The sequence below is a fragment of the Oryctolagus cuniculus genome, chromosome 11 (genome assembly GCF_051225735.1).
Source record: "Oryctolagus cuniculus isolate XC-2025 breed Fujian yellow rabbit chromosome 11, ASM5122573v1, whole genome shotgun sequence".
Classification (NCBI taxonomy): domain Eukaryota; kingdom Metazoa; phylum Chordata; class Mammalia; order Lagomorpha; family Leporidae; genus Oryctolagus; species Oryctolagus cuniculus.
Window position 1 is genome coordinate 36,926,432 of NC_142877.1, and position 14,288 is coordinate 36,940,719.

General features: G+C 43.3%; 2 long non-coding RNA genes across 5 annotated transcripts in view; both read left to right on the plus strand.

Moving 5' to 3' along the window:
- Positions 1 to 1,783, plus strand: part of LOC127490995 (uncharacterized) — a 52,041-nt gene extending 50,258 nt beyond the window's left edge. For both annotated transcript variants that reach the window (XR_016215946.1, XR_011379994.2), the window contains exon 4: positions 1,577 to 1,783. This is a non-coding gene — a long non-coding RNA (uncharacterized LOC127490995). The remainder of the gene's footprint in view (positions 1 to 1,576) is intronic.
- Positions 1,784 to 10,759: 8,976 nt separating this feature from the next.
- The window catches only part of LOC149123416 (uncharacterized), a 129,101-nt gene continuing 125,572 nt past the window's right edge, over positions 10,760 to 14,288 (plus strand). For 2 of the 3 annotated variants that reach the window (XR_016215940.1, XR_016215942.1), the window contains exons 1-2: positions 10,851 to 10,868; positions 11,753 to 11,846. This is a non-coding gene — a long non-coding RNA (uncharacterized LOC149123416). Of the gene's footprint in view, positions 10,869 to 11,752; positions 11,847 to 14,288 lie in introns of all 3 variants that reach the window. The other variant, XR_016215941.1, reaches the window with a different exon arrangement.

The following is a 14,288-nucleotide window of genomic DNA, read 5'->3' on the forward strand; positions in this document are numbered from 1 at the left end:
TCAGCCAGGGTAGGTTAGCTAGTGTAATAAACAGACCTTTAGATCCCATGTGTTGATGCACTGGAGGTTTGAATTCACCCAAAATGCAATGAAGATATTCTTGGTTGGATGGTTCCAACCAAGATGGTTCACTTCAAACAGTGAAACAGGAACCCAGATATATCTAGCTCTGACTACCATTTTGACATTCCCAGGTTGCCCGGTTGTGATTTAATTGCCTACAAGGATGGAGAGGAAGGTATGAAAGCTGATGAAGGGCCTTCACTCTCATCCTCCCTTGTGGGAAAGGGTGACTGACTAGGATTATTGACCAAAGTTATTGATATATGAAAATAAATTAGCATGTGAAAGAGTGTTCTGTACCTCCAAGTTAATCATGGTATATACATACTATGGAATACTACACAGCAGTAAAAAAATGAAATCCTGTCATTTGCAACAAAATGGATGCAACTGGAAACGATTATACTTATTGAAATAAGCTGTCCCAAAAAGACAAATACCATATATTCTCCCTGATCTCTGGTAACTAAGAGAGTACCTAAAAGGTAATATATGGGAGTGAAATTGACACTTTGAGATGTGATGATTTTGAACAGCCCTTGTCTCAACTGTTGAGGAACAGTGTTTTTTTTTTTCCCCCTCTTCATACTGTTTGTTGAACTCTTTACTTAGTGTAGGGTTAATCTTATGAGTATAAAGTTCACTGAAAATTGATATTTATAAAAAATAAGAATGGGACTAGGAGAGGGAGGAGGAATAAGGGCAGAAGTGTGGGTGGGAAGGAAGGTAGGATGAGAAGAATCACTATGTTCCTAAATTTGAATATATGAAATGCATGAAGTTTATATACCCTAATAAATTTTTTTAAAAAGATTATTGCCATGAACTCAGCTCAATGATCCCACCTAGGTTCAAAAAATCATAGTCAGAGGAGCATGATATGGTTTTATGACAACAGAATCCCATTCCTTTGCACCAGGGAATCAAGAAAAAGAGAGCATGTATTTAAAGCAAATAGTAACTCAGTGGGAAGTAATATTCACAGCTCTATTTTATCTATCACAAGGAATCTACCTTCAAAAGACCTGTAAAATATTACAAAAGGCATGTGGCATTATTTTTCTGCTTTGTAAATGGTTGCTTTGAACTCATTCAAGTTGACAGAATAATTTAACAGCAGTGATTCTATAAGTGTCATCATCACCACCATCATCATCATCATTATCACGTCCTTATTGAAAGCCTGATATGATATATTGGCCACTGTACCAGGTAATGGAGTTTCAAGGAGGCATAAAGGCCTTGAGCAGCTTATAATCAAGTTGGGAAGTCAGAGTAACTACATTTATAAAGTAAATCATAATGCAAGACTGCATGTGCCCAGTGCTAAATGAGTGGCAATGATGTTATAGAGAAATGGGTCTCCCCAAGACAGATGTAATGGACTCTAAGAAATATGGGTATTGCCTACATCAGAGATGCATAAACTATAAAAACTACAAGGGCCTTTAGGGTGTAGGCCATCTCCTTCATTTTATAAGTGAGTGTGCTGACTGCTCCTCTTCCAATCCAGCTCTCTGCTATGGCCTGGGAAAGCAGTAGAAGATGGCTCAAGTCCTTGGGCCTCTGCACTCACGTGGGAGACCTGGAAGAAGCTGCTGACTCCTGGCTTTGAATCAGCGCAGCTCTGGCTGTGGCCACCATTTAGGGGAGTGAACCAGAGGATGGAAGACCTCTCTCTCTGTCTCTCCCTCTCTCTGTAACTCTGTCCTTCAAATAAATAAAGTAAATCTTTTTTTAAAAAAAGTGAATGTGCCTGCTTATTTCTTAAGATCCTACATTCCATGCTCTTAAGCCTGTCCCCTGCCCCCATTTTATCTAGGACCCTCTCCTTGAACTTGGAGGGGTCCTGTGACTTGTTTTTGACCAGAGAATGTGGCGGAAATCATGTGATACCAGTCCCAGGCTAAACCTTGACAAGACCTAGGGAATTCTCTAGGGCAAGCTAGCTATCATGTAAGAGGTCAAGCTACACAGAGATGACTATGCTGTGAGGAAGGTCAAGTTAGCCACACAGAGAGGCCATGTGGAGAGAGGGATGCCCAGCCAGCCGTCAGCCAGTCCAGTTGACACCAGGCATATGAATGAAGCAGACTTCTTAGACATGCAGCTGAGTCGTTCTTTTCCATGATGCCAGCTCTTACCACCACCTGACTGCAAGTGATTGACAGACGTCCTGTGAAATCTTCCCAACCCAATCCAGCCCACCTACAGAAAAATTGCTGCTTTAAGCCACTCAGTTTTGAAACTGTGACACAGCAGTACATAGCTATAGTGGAAAGCAAACTGAGACCATGGAGGCTAGGTGAGCTCCCCAAGGGCAAACACTGTTTATGAGAGAACCAGGACGAGAGCAAGAGCAACATTCCTGGATTTCTGCGCCAGTGTACTTGAGGCCAAGAGTCTCAGATTTCCTTGGGTACCAGCATCACCTAAGGAGGAGGTTGCTAAACTCAGAATCCTGGGCTCCACTCAGATATTCTAATTCAACAGATTTGATCATTTACATTTCTAACAAGCTCCCAGGGGATGTTGATAACCTCAGTCTGCTGACCCCACTTTGAGTAGCCCTGCCTTGAACCAGGTCTGAGCTGATCTCCCAGCACAGTTAGGAAAACATTAGCATCTGCTGGTTTATTGTTGTGCACCCTTACAATTCTGGGTTTGTTGCATTTCCAGGTAAGTAATTGAAATGCCCACAGTGACAGGCCTTATTCAAGAAGTGCCCAATTGCAGCTGAGCCCAGTTTTAGCTTCTCCTGCTGTAGACTGAAGCCCATATGGTCTGAGAGTTAGACACCCTTATCTGAGCTCTGCTTTCTCTAGGCATGACAGTGTGGGTTTTGTAACCTTGTTACCAGAAGCAATTAGGGGAATCATCCACATTTTCAGATCCATTTCCCGTGGAGATACACGTTAGGAATCTCCCACAGTGAATTTAATTAGCAGAAAACGTGGCTCAGCCAGCGACCTGCCGTGCAGATAAGAGTCGTGACTGCCCAGCGATAGCGGCTCCCTTTTCTTAAAAAATGACAAGTTTCCTAAAAGGTGGTGATGAGACCCAGCCAGACATCAGGTGGAACTCTCTGCACAGCCCAGTTTCATGTAACCAAGCAACTCACACTTCTTGCTTCTATTCAATATCAAGAACTCACCTAGGCAGAGATGCTGGCCAGAAAGGATAATGGCTTGCCAATGACGGCGCTAGGCATTTCCCCAATGTACCTGGGCCATGTTGGCTTCTGGTGTATTTCTGCAGATGTTTTGGATGTGATATAGTAATCATATTTACTTCTGGAATTGTTAATGAAGGTTATCTAATGAGTATTTATATCCTACATTAATGGTGAGTATGCTCTGAATTTGCTTTAAGTTATCACTGCATAAAAGCTGTAGGATTACAGCATTCTTTCATTGTGTGCTGGAGTGTAAAGATGACCTTGTTAAGCATTAATGAAAGTCATAGACAAACATTTGCCAAGCATCAGTGAGTGAATAAACCCCTCCTCTTCCGAATATTCATGCTATCTATTACAATACCTATTAGATATGATGTGAGAAATTGATTGAATATGCTCCTTGTAATATAATCTTGTATGAGGATTAATGAATATATTAAGGACCAGATGTTATAATTTGGCATTGACTAAAGTTATTGGTAAACTGAGAATTTTTAATATCCCCCGTGTTTCTGGTTTGGACTAATTGATTGATGATCAAAATTTAGCCAGGGCTTTTGCATTAGTGAGGCCCTATGGTTTAGGCTGGGTGGTTATGGCATCATGCAACTCTGATTTCTAAGGGGGAGGATTTAGTTAAGAAAGGTGAGCTACTAAGCCATTCAGGGAATGCCTCTTATTTTCAGTTTTGCTAGCAATTTACATTACTACAAGTAGCAATATTTAAAATCCATCCATTCTATTCATCACTCCCAGAGTGGAATGACGTTATTTGAAAAACAAATTGTCAGTCTTATGGTTAAAAATCACACCTATTTGTGTTTGCATTCATTTGATCACTACTGGAAAGACATTGCTTTTCTCTTGTGTCTGTTGGCTATTTACTTCTCTTTTCTGGCCTACTCCTGAATGTTAAGCTATTTTCCATTGGCCTCTTTGCTTTTCTTTTTCATTGATTAGAAAGAAATTTTGTGTACACAAGGCTGCTGAGCCTGGGGCCCTGAGTGATGTCAGTAGCATGGGTTTTGAAGGCACTCAATAAACTGTATACATAAGTCATGTGGCCAGAGGAGTTGACTATACAAAGGACATTGGGGAGCAAAGGGATGTTTCTGTGAACTTTGCCTAAGTGCTTGCATGGGGTTGTAAATGAAAAATATTTGCAACAGTGGGGGTAGCATGCCACTCTGTAAAGAAGTTTTCAGTAATGGATTGCTTTAATTTACATCCACTACAGTCAATGCACATAAGAATTATTTGGAAGAGGTTTAATTTTGGTAGCCACTGAAAGCAGCAAGGTCGCTAGCAACAGAGCAGAAAGAGTTAGGCTGTTTATTAATGCACTAGGACCATACCATAACCACACAAAGCAGGGCGGTATAGTCGAAAAACATGCAGTTCTCTGGCTTTGAGGGTTATTTGTTTTACTGAGCCAATATTTTTTTTCTAGTAAACATTTCCTATAGTGTTCTGGTTTTCTCCTATGTTTGAAAGGCTTGTGAATAGAACTTGAAAGTGCTGTGGAAAGAGATGGCATTGCCAACATGACCTTAGTGGATGAAATTCATGGCATCCACTTCTTGAAATGAAACTCAAGCATCCTGAATGTGTAGTATTTTGAGATATGGCAGAACCAAACTTAAAACTTGGACTTTATCAAGTGTGAGGGTCCTTGTCTTGGGTAGTCCCAAGGAATTCTTCAACTGGCCAGGACATTTCACTTATTTTTATCGTGGTGCACCCCACTTTCATCATGTTTATTATGTTTGGAGTGACATGAATGTTCTGGTTATTTAAATAAGTGAAAAAAACATGTATTTGGTTGAAAATTTAGCTTGTTACTATTGGGAAATTTGATTTATCTATTTTAAGCAACCATCTGGAATAAGTTTATTCATATTACATGTCTTGCATATATTTATGTGCAAGATCAAAATCCTTAAATTGCATCCTTTTGAAATTTTATATATTATATAATGACAATTGCCAACACCACAATGAAGTGATTACATGGCTTTCCAAAATGGAAACATTGTACAACAAAAAGATTACAATGTATAATGAACAAGTTCATTTACTGGAATATAAATGTGTGGTGAATAATGAAATGCATACACGATGAGCTGAGATGAATTTTCTGTCATTAGAAATACAATTACAGTGTATTGAAATTACCAAGGTCTAACAAAAGTAAATAGATAGATTTTTATTCAGCTAAAACCAGATCTGATTCATTTGTGAAAGTTTTCCTTGACTGTGCCATAAATATATCAAGTAACTTGTAGTTAATGAGGACTATGCAAAAATATTGATAATGTGTGTTTGTGCACGTGTCTATTTTTTCAATCGAAGGAGCAGTGTTTATTCAAGTCTACTCTGTGCACAATTTAAAGTCTTTCTGGTAGCTTTCAGTCTTCTATTGTTGTCACTTGACCCCATACCTTCTCGTCTTCCCTCCCCATTTGCCTCATATTTTCCCTGGCAAAAATCATTTTGTAGGAAAAGATCTAGGAGCACTGTCACACAAAAGGATGACCTGAGGAAATATCAACACTACATGTTAGAATCTTCCTGGTTTTGGAGTCTTAACAACATGAGTTGGCATACCCAAACTGCTGCTTACTATTTGAATGCAGGTCGGTTACTGAGCCTCTCTTTCTTTCATAAAATAGAATATCCTTAACATCGTCCTAGGGTTTTGGTGAGGATTAACTACAGTATTTGATGCATTGTTCTTGTTAGAGTGTTGCTCATGGTGGGTTAATAATGTCAGATCCTTTCCTATGCTGTAGTGGTAATTCCTTTCTTTTTCTACCACAATGTGGTTTTCTTGGCAAAGGTAATTATCTTCTTATACCCACCCCCCACTTGTTGTATCAGATAGGATGTTTCAGCTTTAGGTAACATAGTGAGGTCACTTCAGAAAGTTCCTGGAAAATGGAATTCAAAGATAAGTTTACTTTGATGCAAAAAACTTCGAAATCCATGCTGTTTTTTCTTTTTTTAAAAATTTATTTGACAGAATTACAGACAGTGAGAGAGAGAGAGACAGAGAGAAAGGTCTTGCTTCTGTTGGCTCACTCCCCAAATGGCTGCAACGGATGGAGTTGCGCCGATCCAAAGCCAGGAGCCAGGTGCCTCTTCCTGGTCTCCCACGTGGGTGCAGGGGCCCAATCACCTGAGCCGTCTTCCACTGCTTTCCTAGGCCACAGCAGAGAGCTGGACTGGAGAAGCAACCGGGACTAGAACCTGGCATCCATATGGGATGCTGGTGCCGCAGGTGGAGGATTAACCAAGTGAGCCATGGTGCTGGCCCTGTTGTTTTTTCATAATTCTCTTTTTCCACAAACCTTTTGAGATCAAGTGATGAGAATGTATATTGTATGACATAGCAACATACCTCAGAAATGGTGGTTCCAGTGATGGATCAGTGGCTCCATGGTGCAATCAAGGATCCTTCCTTCTCTGTTCCCCACCTCCACCATGACTGATAGTTTCAGGTGTACATGTACCCACAACAACATCCAGCTGATGAATAATGTTGCATGTCTGAATCTGTTTTCTTTTTTTTCTTGACAGGCAGAGTGGACAGTGAGAGAGAGACAGAGAGAAAGGTCTTCCTTTGCCATTGGTTCACCCTCCAATGGCTGCCGCGGCCGGCGCACCCCGCCTATCTGAAGGCAGGAACCAGGCGCTTATCCTGGTCTCCCATGGGGTGCAGGGCCTAAGCACTTGGGCCATCCTCCACTGCACTCCCGGGCCACAGCAGAGAGCTGGCCTGGAAGAGGGGCAACCGGGCCAGAATCCGGTGTCCCGACCGGGACTAGAACCCGGTGTGCCGACGCCGCAAGGCAGAGGATTAGCCTATTGAGCCACGGAGCCAGCTCCTGAATCTGTTTTCATCAAGGCAAAAAAGTTTTCCCTATTCTTACTCTTCCCCAAGCAGACTTCCCCTTGGATCCCGTTGGCTACAACTGAGACACATTCCCATGTCTTTGTTTCAAGAGAGACCTAAGGACTTTTCAGTCTTTTTTCTTTTGTTTTGTTTTTGTGAGAAAGATCAAGGGTAATTTGGAAGATTCCCAGGATTATCTTCCTTATCCTCAGTCATGTAAATTTCCTATCTTTACATGGTTTTATGGAGTCGAAGTGAAGTAGGTGGTATATATATAGTTATGAAGAATAGAGCATTTCAAGGACACTCAAAGGAATGTTTCTCAGAGTGAAGTTGTATATATTCAGTAGGTATCTCATGGATCAGAAATTGATTTGAAGAACAAAAAGATGCCTTCTGGATATTTCATTCTTCCATTGCACCAGGTAGGTAGAGATCTTCTTGCCCAAGTCATTTGCTAGCATGTTTTGTGGTTTATTAGAAAGTCCAAGACTGTGTCTTTTTTTTTTTTTTCCTTGACAGACAGAGTGGACAGTGAGAGAGAGAGATAGAGAGAAAGGTCTTCCTTTTCCATTGGTTCACCCCTCAATGGCCACTGTAGCTGTCGCGCTGCAGCCGGCACACCAGGCTGATCCAAAGCCAGGAGCCAGGTGCTTCTCCTGGTCTCCCATGGGGGTGCAGGGCCCAAGCACTTGGGCCATCCTCCACTGCACTCCCGGGCCACAGCAGAGAGCTGGACTGGAAGAAGAGCAACTGGGACAGAATCCGGTGCCCCGACCAGGACTAAAACCTGGTGTGCTGGTGCCGCAGGCGGAGGGTTAGCCTATTTGAGCTGCAGCGCTGGCCAGAATAGCCTATTGAGCTGCAGCACTGGCCAGAAAGCGCAAGACTGTGTCTTTTTTTTTTTTTTTTTTTTTTTTTTTTTTTTTTTTTTTACAGGCAGAGTGGACAGTGAGAGAGAGAGACAGAGAGAAAGGTCTTCCTTTGCCTTTGGTTCACCTTCCAATGGCTGCCACGGCCGACGCACTGCGCTGATCCGATGGCAGGAGCCAGGTACTTATCCTGGTCTCCATGTGGGTGCAGGGCTCAAGCACTTGGGCCATCCTCCACTGCACTCCCTGACCACAGCAGAGAGCTGGCCTGGAAGAGGGGCATCTGGGACAAAATCCGGTGCCCCGACCGGGACTAGAACCCGGTGTGCTGGCGGCGCAAGGCGGAGGATTAGCCTAGTGAGCCGCGGCGCCGGCCGCAAGACTGTTTCTTAATCTTAGCCATGAGCAAGAAATGGCTATCTCTGGATCTAAACTGGAGGGCCATGGATAAATAGATGCTGAAAAGATTGTGTTAATGCCTATCCTCTAAAGACCAATGACACCCAAGGACCAAGGACATTCAATGACCTAGCAGCAAGATGTTTGAGATTTGGAGAGAGCAGCCAGCCACTTCCAGAAGGGCCAGCCCCAGCTATCTACGTTTGTTCACATTCATTGAGAACCTCTTATGAATAGGCATTGTACTAGATATTGGATATTCAGTGGGGGAACAAAACAGTCCCTATCCTTGGGGATCTCCTGGTCAAGTGACGGATGCAGCTGTGTACAACAATATTCAAATTCAGTTTTTTGGGCTATGCCCATCACCTGTTCTGTTGTATGCTAGTGGAGGGCATAGGCAGGTAGCTCTGTAGAGAAGGGGAGTGTGAGGAAGTTTCAGTGATGATGGGTGTAGGAGTTTGCAAAGTTAATAGAGGAGGAAGAGGCCAGGAGAATATTCCAGATCACAAAATTATAGTAAATTCCACCATTGGCACTGCATTTTATGCTTGACATATATCACCTGTCATTTTTACAACAGCCGGTCCAGGAAGGTGGTAGTGCAAAGTCCTTTCCTCCATTTTACAGATGAGTTGTCTGAAGCATGAGAGGTTAAGAGCCTTAGCCAAAGTCACAGTGTAAATGGAGGAATTATCATGGGAATCCAGGCAGGGTTAATGTTGAATACATACTTTTTTTAGCCAACCATTTCCCCAGGGAGCCACCTAGCTCTGAGAACCAGGGTTCAAGAAGCTGACATGGCAGACACATTGCCAGATTGCATAGAGAAGTGCTAAGACTTCCTACTCTGTTCCTATCACTGCAAGCTTCCTACATATGCAGTGGTTCTGCAAGCTGATAGTTTCTACATTTCTCTGCAGTTATGCTACCCCCAGATGTAAGCCTGAGGCAGGGTGCTAGAGAGGAATGCAGATCTGCCAAATCTTTTATGCGTTCAAGAAAACCCCCTTAGTCTAGAATTTTGTGGATGTTTGGTTATAGTGAGAGCCAATGCAGAATTCTACGTAACATAAAGTCCCAATGTTTTAGAACCTTGCTTTATCTTACTGGTATCTCACTACATCTTTCTATTTTTTTCTGATTTTTTTTTCATTTTATATCTTTAATTACCACATTTAGCAAATAAAATATAGGGTTTACATTTTAAATTAATTATATTTATGAGAGAAATTACCACATTTAGCAAATAAAACATAGGGTTTGCATTTTAAATTAATTAATTATATTTATGAGAGAGAGAGAAAGAGAGAGTGAGTTTGAGTTTGCTGGTCATTCCCCAAATGCCAGGACCTGGAACTAATCAAAGTCTCCCATGTGGGTGGCAGAGACCCAACTATTTGAGCCATCACTACCACCATCAAGAGTGTGCTGCAGCAGGAAGCTGGGATCAGGAATGGAGTTGCTCCTCAAATTCAGGCACCCTGATACGGCATGCAGGCATCCCAACTGGTGTCTTAACTACTGTGCCAAATGCCTGCCCTATGACGCAGATTTTCAGTTTAGACCTTTGAATTAAGGTTCCACAACTTGCTATTTTTGGAACCCTCTCTGAGTTCACTAAATTCTGAAAACCTCTGTCTCCATTGTTGGTTAAAAGGATTACTATGATTTGAATGTGTCCTCCACAGTTCATACGTTGGAAACACAGTGCAATGTTAGGATATGGAACTTTCAGTCATATGAACTCTATCTTCGTGAGTGGATTAATGGCAGTTAATATGGCAGTGGGGTCCATAGAAGAGGACTAGTTCAGCACCATTTTTTCTCTTTTCCTCTCTCTTGTCCCTGCACCATGTGAGTACATAGCCAAGGCAACACCTTGGAAGCAGAGAACAGCTCTCGCCAGACATGGAGTCTTGCTAGTGCTTTCTTGTTGGACTTCCCAGTCTCCAGAATCATGAACCAGAGAAACTTCTGTTCATTATAAACTTCTCAGTCTATGGTATTCTTTATAGTAGCACAAAATGCACAGATAAAGATCTGCTGAGAGAATTTTCTCAGTGTTATTCAGAGTCAGATGAGCTAATTTTGGATTGTGTCTGGCACATCCATCCACCACTCTTCCTTCTTTATCCCTTTAAGCCGCCTACAGATTTTGAACCAAGGAGACCGATTTTTCCAGAACTGTTGGTTTTACATCAATCCAAGCTATATGTAGAGTCACCTGGGGGGGTTTAAGGAAAAAATACTGATGCCCAGGACTCAATTAAATGAGAATCTTCAGGGATACACTCGTGTTTTTGTAATACCTTCCCAGGTGGTTCTAATGTATAGCTGGGCTTGACTGCTGCTTCTCAAACTTCAATGAGCATAGAAGCCTGGGCTCCTAATGAGAACTCAGATTTTGATTCCATCGCTTTAAGCTCAAGCCTGAGAGGGCCTCTCCAACAAGTTGAAGGTAATTCTAGAGCTGCTGGCCTGTGGATCACATACTGAGTGTCAAGAGGAGCTAGGGAGGGGCTGGCGCCGTGGCATAGTGGGCTAAGCCTCCGCCTGCAGTGCTGGCATCGCATGTGGGCACCAATTCGTGTCCTGGCTGCTCCTCTTCTGATCCAGATATCTGTTTATGGCCTGGGAAGGTAGTAGAGAATGGCCCAGGTGCTTGGGTCCCTGTACTCACATGGGGGACCTGGAGGAAGTGAACCAGAAGATGGAAGATCTTTCTGTCTTTCTCTCTGTCTTCCTCTATGACTATAACTTGACCTCTCAATCTTTTAAAAAGGAGCTAGGGAGTGAGATGACCCTATAGGCAGGAATTTTGTTTACCTGAAGGTTGGGACAAGCTGGATGGTCCTGAGCCCTGGTGTGCTCTTTTCTGAAATAAACATTTAGGGAAGTGGACTGCACTCAAAAACAGTACACAGATTTTTGCTTCCTCTGGTTCTTCATTTCCACAAAGCAGGGAGGTATGGGACCACAGAGAAAGAATCCAGAATTGCAAGCATGGCAGATTGCCAGTAACCATTGGATGAACGGAGGTTCTTACTGGGTGATTGAAGTGAGCCTGCAGAGACACTGCTGGGGCTCAGATACCATAGGATATTAGGCTTAGATCCTGAAGCTGCCATCAATCTTGATAGAGCCCAACACAGAGGGACTGCTTTTGGTCTCCAGTGACAGTGCCTTCCATCCTCAACCTGAACAGATTGAAAGTGGGCTGGAGGTGGGGCCGCTTGTTCCCACAGATTCCTCCCCTAGAGTTTCCAATCAGTAAGTCCTGAGGACTTGCTGGCAACAAACTCACAGGTGATGCTCCTTGTCTTGATCATCCGCTTTTTAAAGCCAGCAAGCATTGATTGCCTGAGAGCTTCCTCCTACCCTGCACAGCCTTCTTCAAAGCCAAGACCTCCATGAGTAACTTCTCTTCAGGAAAGAGGTATGAGGGTGGACCTGGGGGGCGGGATTGCCTCCATTCAATCCTCAGGGGTGAAATGGGTGACACTGCAGGATATGGGGATGAAAGTAAGGGTCTTGAGAGAGGATTCCTGAACATCTTTAGCTATGTGAAGGAGGATGGTGGTGATAGGACACCTGATTTCCAAGCTACAAGCATGCCCCAGCCCCTTTCTTAGACTTCACTGAGTTGTAACCACTGAGCCTTCCTGCCTCCCAGGGGCTGCCTTTCTTGGGAAGCTGGGCGTATGAGGCAGCAGCAGCTTCTTTTGGAGCCTCCAGAGGGGTGGCAGCTCTTAGGTGGACATATTGGTGTGCAGATATGCAGATGCACAACTTTAGTCTGTAACCCAATTCACCCTACTCATCAGCCCCATGTTTGAGACGACGACTCAGTTCCTATTGATGTAAGTAACCTCTCTGGGGTAAATATTCAGGTGATTCCAGCTTCCAGGTACTCATTTCTAGGTTTAAGGCAACTTCTCTCCTCCTTTAGGATTCCTCCCTCTCTGTGCTTCCCAAGAAGGCAGCTGGAATCAGAGGAAACATATCTAGAATAGGAGGAAGGAATCCTGCAATGCTTCTCTTTTAGTTCTCACTACCTGCTCCTGGGTGTGGAGGATTGGTGCTTGAGGACTGCCCATCCTGCCCGTTCCTATCAGCTGTGGCCACTGGCTGTGCTCCAGCATCCGCTGCTCATTTCTGTGACCAAGGGCAAATCTTTGAGTTGTGAAGTTTGCCATCTTTTTTGGCTGGGTTGGTAGTGGGGGGTATAATTCTGTTCTATTGTGACTCTTTGGATCTCCCTGTACCATGGGTAGGGGAATGGGACAGATTGGCATGGGATCTCATGACTTATTTGCCTAAACAAGGGCTGCCTGTTAGACCTGAACCTGTGCTACCAAAAGTGTGGTCTCCCAGGAGAGTCTCTTCCTAGGGTTCTAACAGGAAGTGAGGCATCTCCCCTCTGCTAATGGATTCTCCAATCTCTCCTCTCCAGCCCCAACCCAGGAAGGCTCATTTCAGTCCCTGTGGCTCAGGAAATGCCCTGGAAGTCATTCATACTCTGTCATAAATCTTCCCTGTGTTCTGGCTTTTAGTTGGCACAACAAAGATAAAAATGCTCCTTTCTCTCCCTCCAGGCTTTTTTCTTTTGAAACATTTCTGGCTTTGCAAATGAAAGCATTGGTTTCCACATCCACTCTTCTCTCTTGCTAAAATGGGCTTCCAGGGTCTCCTTTGGAATCGGGACCTGAACACTGGGTTCTTGGCTCTTGCCTGGTTCAGCTTAGCTTCTAAGCAATGGTAGGAGAGAAGGTGGTAGGAAGGGGCAAAGAGAATCAGCAGAAATGAAAAACATGTTGGATACAACTTCTGAGTTTCATGGTCCCTGTCCTCTCAGTGCCCATGTCACTCTGGCCCTGACCCCTGCACTGGTCTCCCTATGCTCACTCCTCTCCTTAATTATTTTTTCCTTTTTCTATTCTCTTTCCTCCTTTGTTCTGGGTTCCCTGAGTTATGATGGCCCCAGTAGCAGGGACCATGGGATTGAGCAGATCAAGTCAAAGATTGCTCTCCTTGTCTCTTGGGAATTCCCAACAAATGGCATCCTCAGAGAATCAGCTGTCTTTTTCCCCACCTCAATTTTCAGTAGGACCTAAAAGTTATTTTTTTTTCTCTTAAATTGAAAAGTCAGGAGCTAAGATTTTCTACAAAACATTTTTCTTAGACATGGTTTTGGATGTCAAGTTTGTGAGACTATTATTGTGACTTCAATGGAGGCCATTTCCATTTAAAGCTAGTGTATGATAGTAGGAAACTATGCGCTCACTGAAAATGAGTCTGGGACTCTGCATGTATGTGTGTTTCAAAGATAAAGATGAAGCCAGAAAGGATGCTGTATTACAGTGTGCTGACTGCCGTTTCCAAATGCACACGGTCTGTCTGTATTGGAAATCTTTCCATCAGACAACTGAGCTAAGGTGCTGGCTGCAAATTGGAAAAGCAAATTGTGAACATGGTTAAAGCACAGTGAGGATTAAGGGAGGGGACCTCTTGAAACCAGCAATGCTAATGGGTTTAAAGGAATGGGGCTTCTTAACAGTAGATCCCATTGGGATGTTTTCTGGGGGGCCAAATCTGTATGGACTTGGCAGAATGCAGGCATTAGCTTTCTGGTAGGTTTCAGTGTGGAGATTATTTATCCTGACCCATCTTCTTTATATGTCCCATCCAGAATGTTTTTTAAATTTGTTGTGTCTTTTTAAAAAATTTAGTGTTTATTTTAATTCCATTTGAAAGGCAGAAAGACAGCAAGAGAGTGAGACAGAAAAATGGAGGAGTGGAGAGACAGAAGGGGAGGAAGAGAGAGACAAAGGGAGAGGTAGAGGGGGGAAGAAGGGGAGAGAGGAAGAGACAGGAGAAG